Source organism: Nicotiana tabacum, chromosome 8, assembly GCF_000715075.1.
Source record: "Nicotiana tabacum cultivar K326 chromosome 8, ASM71507v2, whole genome shotgun sequence".
Taxonomy (NCBI): Eukaryota; Viridiplantae; Streptophyta; class Magnoliopsida; order Solanales; family Solanaceae; genus Nicotiana; species Nicotiana tabacum.
In genome coordinates, this window is record NC_134087.1 from 89,353,791 (window position 1) to 89,361,493 (window position 7,703).

A 7,703-nucleotide genomic window follows, 5' to 3' on the forward strand; every position below is an offset into this window, starting at 1 on the left:
GTAAAAACTTGTAAAGGGAAGTACAATTTTCATGGCTAATCAAGTAGCTCATCAAGTACCTAAAACAACAAGTATGATACTCTACACAAGTCTAGTCGCATGCTAAATGTAAATTAAAGAAGTTAAACATGCAAGAATAACTCAAATTAGTACAATTACGTCATGGCGCGAGTCTAAATCTACCTGGACATAATTAGGAAATTCTAGCCTATGCACGGACACTTGTCACCTCATACGTGCGTAGCTCATATAACATGTAGCACATAACAAGTATAACACTTACGAGGTAAACTCCCCCCTCATAAGGTTAGACGTGAGACTTACCTCGCTCCGCATTTCGATGACCGGCTCCAACGCAACTCTAACTCCTCAAATCAATGCCAAACGATCCGAAACCAGTCAAATAACGTGCAAATGAATCAAAATATACTCCAATACTCATAATTTAACAATTTATAATAATTCTCAACTCCGCTCGAAAAGTCAACCCCTGGCCCACGTGCTTGGATTTCATAAGTTCTCAAAGATGACTACTACCCATAACACCACGAACTCAAATATATAATTTATTTATAATTTCATTATCAATTTCGTGGTCAAAATTCAAGATTACCATTTCTAGGTTTTCTTCAAAAATTCCAAAATTCCTACAAAATTTCATGTTTAAATCCATATATAATCAATGTATTTAATGTACAACAAGTAGAAATAACTTACCTTGCAATAGAGGATGAAAATATCCCCTCAAAGTGTTCCAAAAATTGTCCAACCCAAGTGAAAATGAGAAAATGAGCTATGTCCCGTATAAAAAAATCGAGTCTGCGCAGGTCTTTCCTCTTCGCGATCGCTGAAGTACCCTAGCGATCGCGAAGGCCAAAAATCACAGCTGCCAAAAATATTCTTCATGTTCACAATCCATAGGTCACATTCGCTATGCCTCCTAATAAGTTGGGACGTTAACCATTATTTTCTCTCTTTTTACTTGCGTTTTGTGCTTAAAATGCGTAAAGGTATTCCCGAAAACTAACATAATATGCTTGCTTGCAGGGATTGTTCATAATGAGCCAAAGTGGCCATGATCAACTCATAAAGGAGTCAAAACATGAACAAAGACCAGGACTGGGCAAAGAGCTGTAGAACGTGGACCACGATAGAAAAGTGCGGCCGCAAAAGTGTCAATGCAGACGTGGTCATGAATTCGTCGACCGCAAAAGGGAGAATCAGAGAGGTGGTTTTTGGGAACAGACATGGACGTGAACAACATTAGAAATTGGCAGCCGCGAAGATACCACCGTGGACGCAATTGGAATTTCGCGGACCGCGTCTACTAAGGTTCAGAGAGCTCACTAAATAGGCAAAAATGTTAAGCGCGGACCGCATCAAAATTGCGCGGTCGCGGAAGGCTATCACGCGGACGCGGTGACAATTATGCGGCCCTCATAACAAAGTTCAACCCAGTCTCAGATGTGATGAAATGCGGACCACGATCCAAATAACGCGGACGCGAAAGCAAGAGTGCGGCCACGGTTAGAATTACGCGGCTGCGAAACCTCCGTAGGGGTATTTTTGTCCGAAAATTTTAGCCTAGTATAAATAGATCTTTTTCACATTTTTAGGTTAAATTTTATTTTTGCAGAGTATATGAGACGGCTGGAAATACCATATTAGGAAATTTTGTATTAGATTCAACTCTTATTATTAGCTTTTCATCTTTTAATCAGGTATTATGGATTTTATCTCTATTTCAACTTTGATTTATGTTATTTCCATGTGTAGCTAATCCCATAGCTAGGGTTGTTTCACGACCCAAACTGAAGGGCCATTACTAGCACCCGACCACACTTGCCGAGCACCAAAGTACATTTCATCTAACCTTCATTATTATCTTTTAGGGCTGACGAGATCAATATAAATGGTAGACCTAGATCATGGACAACCAGCAATAAAATATGACGGCATGAACATACATAGCAGGGGATGACCAGACAATCAAGAAACTACATATAAGGTATGAGCTACCACGCTACTATGAAAGACTATACAACAAAAACTAGCCGACAAGGCACACCAAACTATACATGAGCCAACACCTGTCTATGAGCCTCTAAAAGAACATAAGTGTTGCAACATAGCCGGAATAGGGCCCCGACATACCCATAATGTCTATAACAAAAATTGCATACCAAGACCAAGGCAAGTCCGGAGAAGGGATCTCGCCAATCACCGCTGAACTGGACAGTCTACTGTGGTGGGGGAGCTGCACCTGCCTATCTATCAGGACCTGCAGCACGACATGCAGCGTCCACAAATAAAAGGACGTCAGTACGAATAAAGTACTGAGTATGTAAGGCAAGGAACCATAAATACGATCAGTAATGTAAGCAAGGATAGAAAATATACAACCTGTAACATCTTAGTACCTCTGAGGGCTACTTACATGAAATGCATGATACATATGTATAAATACATAAACCTTTAAAGCATTTGCCTCTGTGGGCATCATCATCATCATATCGTACCCGGCCATAATAGGCTCGGTAAAAAAAACATACCCGGCCATCATAAGGCTCGGTAGAATCGTACCCGGCCACGTGGAGCTCGGTAAAACCCAACTGATCAGTGGTTGGACAATAGGTGCCGTACCCGGCCAACTATAGTGTGGCTCGGTAGAGTAAAATAGATACATATATATAATGCATGCTTGACTCATGGAATCACATTCTAAACCTATCGGAGTGACGTAAGGTCGGTATCCTCTGTACACGTTATTAGGACTAACTCTTCACTATGAACCTTATAAGAATCAGTAAGTACCAACAACATTGATAACATAAGAATAAGAGAAGCAATATTAACATCAATCGTTCCATAAGAGGGAAAACAATGTAAGTACTGCTAGCTTCTAAGAGTAGAGTATCTTGGAAGCTCGTTCATTATATTATGTACAATCAGAGTCGTGCAAAAGAAGGAAAGGGATAGCCTCACATACCTTGTATATACTGCCCCAATCTCAAGCTATGCAATTGTAAAAACTCCTTAGTCTACAATAAGAGAAACGATACTATCGTTATCATTTAAGCGTCATAACTATTATGTATCGACCACAACCTATTTTACAATGAAACGGACAGCACCTCCCCTATATATATGACCTCACACCATTAAAAACAGTCACCAAACAGCCCAAACAACATCAATAATAAACATATTGAGCATCCCAAAATAGTCCACACACAGCCTAATCACTCCATACATACGACGACCACCGTAGTCGTGTCAAACAACCTGGAAATGTTACGAATAACTATCAGCCCATAACCCTACATATATATGGTGTTTCTCCACACCCTTCCTCCTCCAAAACTCCACAATATAGTAGTAAAATACGCAGCCCAACAACAACGCAAAACAGTCCACAAAACAATAACATTACTACCAAGCCTTTCGATATATATCTCACAAGTTCCAGCTTCAATGGCTTAGCCTAAACTTGGATAATCTTAAATACATATAGTGTAAGAGGTTCCTTACCTTTATACAGAAAGAAAAACTCCAATTTGACCTTAAATTTCCATGAAATATCCCTCCAATGCTGCCACAACAACAAAAAAGCAAAACTAGCGATCAATTAGTGTTTTTCGGAACTAGAATCACTTTAGAAGGCTTGAAATCACCTAGGATTGATATTAAGAACATGAGGGAGTATTTACAGAACATAAACCCTTTAAAACAACCTCCCACACGAGCTGGAACGACACAAATATGAGCAACAACAAGAAGAACAAGAGACTTACTAGCGCCACGGAATTCCCGACACTTGATTTGTGTTGTTTGCCCTTTTTTGGGTCTTGAATCTTGAGAGAACCTTGAGAGGATGTTCCTAGGGTTCTAAGGTCTGAAAATAGTGAGAATAAATGACTTAAAACGGGTTGGAGGCATCCTACATAGGTCCAAATATCTTAAACCGCCTTAGTGGGCCCCATAGAGAGGTGCTTGACGCAGTCTCGCGAAAACGTGAATATCTCTCTACTCCGAGATCGTATCGATGAACAGTTTAATGCGTTGTAAACTAGACTCATAGATATTTAATTTCGTTGGTATATCACCCCGTAATTCTTTGTAAATTATGAGAATAGATTAGAAACATTTGACCTAATGTTTAAGTAAAATTATGAACCTAAGTTGCGACAACTTTTGTCGACTTTTGTTTCATAACTCGTTTGACTTCAAGACTTATGATACGGATATTATATGATTAAAATACCTTAATAAATGACCTCTTGAGTGTATTAAGCACCGCTAGATTACCTGAAAATATGAGTTACAACATCCTTGATTCGTTTAACTTCTAATACTGGTTAATGACCCTTATACACTCTTGTATCACTTAAGACCAATAGGATTGACTTCTTATCATCTCAAAGATAATTACTACTTGGATTTATGTTAACTAATATATGTCATGAACTAACACATGTGGATATGGGTTGTAACAGGTTGTGACCCAACTCTAGTGTGGGTATTTGATGAGTCTTCAATTTTAAGGCTTAAATGTGTATAGCTTAGTAGTATTTAGCTTAGTTCTTGCTAGAATTAAGGAATTAGTGGTCGCAAAAACTGATTCATGCCTTTATGACTTAGTCTTTACTTGAGAAAGAGGGACTAAGTCTAGGAAAACTAGGCTAACAAGGAATTGGGGTGAACTTAAGAAATTGATAACCCCAATTAAAGTGTTAATCCTAGAGATAGTAATACCCGACTTGAACTAACGTCACTTGCATTGCATGAATATCCATTTGGACTTGAGAAAGCCAAATTGGGTAAAATCACTCAAACTATCGAGAGGTATAGAGTGAGTACCCGGGTGTGATAGTTATACTACGATGCCAATTAATCACATGATAGTCCTAGATTCTTGCGACCCGTTAGATATCCACCTAGGTGAAAGTCACTACCCTAGTCCCTTTAAACCCTTGAAAATCAACAACAAAAATATTGTACTTAGTGTCAAATATTGTATGTTATAGAATAGAAGTAGAAGTAGGAAACAAAACAACCATGTGTGGAAGTGTAATTAAGAGCAAATCCCGCATCTAGACTAGGAAATAAAGCTAACTCCAAACAAATTAACTCCCTGTGGATTCGATCCCGACCTTGTTGGGGAAAACTGCATCGACAATCCTTGCTACTCAATAGTAGTGCAGGTTTGGAACCGATCAATTTTTGGCGCCGTTACCGGAGAGTTAAACGGTTTTAGCTATATCTCTGAGTATTTGTGTTTTGTTTTTCTTTCTTTCCTTTTTTCTAATTTGTTTGTAAATTGCTTTAAGGAATGGCTCTTAACAATGATGCCCTCGGAAATTTGCCATTGGGGGAGGAGGTAGATGATGATAATGTGGATGAGATTCAACCCGAACCTCAAGCACAAAGGAGAGGCCGACCACCTCATGATAATATTCCAAACCCTCCCCCACCTCCACCAAGGGCAGCACACCGGGTGTTGCCCAATGAAGGCTATGCTAGTGCAATAGTCCCGCCCCGGATTAGGGCGGGAAACTTTCAAATAACCAATTTCATGCTTACGCTCTTGGAATAGATGGATTTCTTCACCGGAGCTCCACACCAAAATGCCTACAAGCATCTCAAAGGTTTTGTTGACACATGCTGGGGAAGCAAGCAAACTAACGTTCTGAGGATGTCGAGGTTAAGGCTTTTCCCATTTTCTCTAAAGGAGAAGGCTTTGGATTGGCTTGAAAGGTTGCCCAACCATTCCATCACCACTTGGGATGAGTTGATCAAGAAATTCATAGCAAAGTTCTTCTCACCGGGACATAGGCGACGCTAAGAGATGAGATACTCGCTTTTTAACAAGAGCGAAATGAACCGCTTCATGAGATTTGGGAAAGGTATCAAACGATGGTTAAAGAATGTCCGAACAATGACATGACCGAAGCTATGATCCAACAAACATTCTACCATGGTATCAACACTACCAACCAGTGTGTAGTTAACACACTCGCAGAGGGAAACTTCATGAACACGCCTTATGCTGAGGCGTGTGAAATACTTGATGAGATGGAGGATACTTCCTCGACATGGCAAAGTTGTGCTAATATGATACAAGGTGATCCCAATGTCATTCAAATACATAAAGAGCTCCATGACCATAGCCACCGAGTTAACTAGGACCATGAACCAGTTGGCCAAAGCACAATTGCAACAAGTTCAAGGGCCAAAACAAGTGAATGCCATGGAAGGGGTGAATATGATGGTCAACAAGAAGAGACAACGAGGTCAACAAGTGCAAGGCAATCCAGATCAATTTGAGCAAAGTGGTAGTTGATAGTTTATATGAGTCCACCAACAATATAGAGACCTGGTCCTATATCAGTTCCCTCAGTGCTAACTACTGAAACAGTATGTAAATAAGACACATGATTTTTACGTGAAAAAATCCCAACTCAAGGGGACAAACACCACGACCTACACTGGTAGGATTTCAACTTCACTAACTTGTACTACACTATTACAAGCCCCTTTGTAATGACTCTATTACAGAGACTTTAATCACTCTAACTTGTAATACACTTATCACAAGCCACTTTGTCACTCACTAGTTACAAAGGCTCCAACCTATGCCTAACTCTAGTCACAACACAAACTCAGATGGTTTATGATTTTAAGTTTCCTAAAACAAGGCTTCTAAGAAAGCAAGATAGGAGTTACAATGGAGAACAAAACACAAGATTACAACTCAACTAAGGATACACATAGACTCTTGGTGAAACTAGTCCGTAGTGGAGTTGTCTTCTTGTTCTTGACACACTTGTGACTTCAATGCTGGATAAGATCTTCAATGCTTAAGAGAATATCACTAAATGCTCAAGTCAATTTGTTATGCCTTACACAATGCTATTATACTTCAAAAGACATCCAAGGATGATGTCTATTATTGGTTGGTACACACCTCTTCCCAATGGGAAGTGACTGATGCACTGTAGCGTGCACAGTTGCAGGCAGTCACTTTCTGCAGTTGCTTTCCAGCTGTAGAGTTGACTTATACTTCTATTAGGGAGACACCAAGGGATCAGGTCCCTAAACTGGTTTTTGTAAGTTCAAAGGCACACTACCCAGATTATCTTGAGTCCATTGCTAAATGATTGTACCAGGCATGTATCAGGTCCTTTATCTGGTTCTATATAGAAAGTTTGTTAGATCATCAAAATATAGACTAAGTGACCTTAAGCCCATCAATTTCCCCCCTCTTGATGATGACAAACTTTTAACATTGACGACTATTTATAGAGCTTAACTTAACCAGATAAGGTACCAGTAACCTCACATGATCCCCCTGACTCTATGCTCCCCCTTAATCAACTCTTTCCCCTTTTGGCATCATTTAAAAGGCAACATCAGGCTAAATAAAGCATAAAGAAGTCTAACATATTTAACTCATACCACATATGTGCACACAACATGATAGAAAAGAGAAGCAAAAGGAAAATAAGCATTGTACTAGCAAAAGAAGAGTTGTTTCATTGATAATAAAATGGATTGTTTCAAATAGGGTCAGTAACGGTGAAATACAATATGCCATAAAAAACAAAAAGAAAACAACAACCACAAAACATCAGAACATAAGACAACTTGTCACTAAGAGGATCCTGGGGGCACTAGAAGAGTAAGGCTTGGAGGAGGAGGGG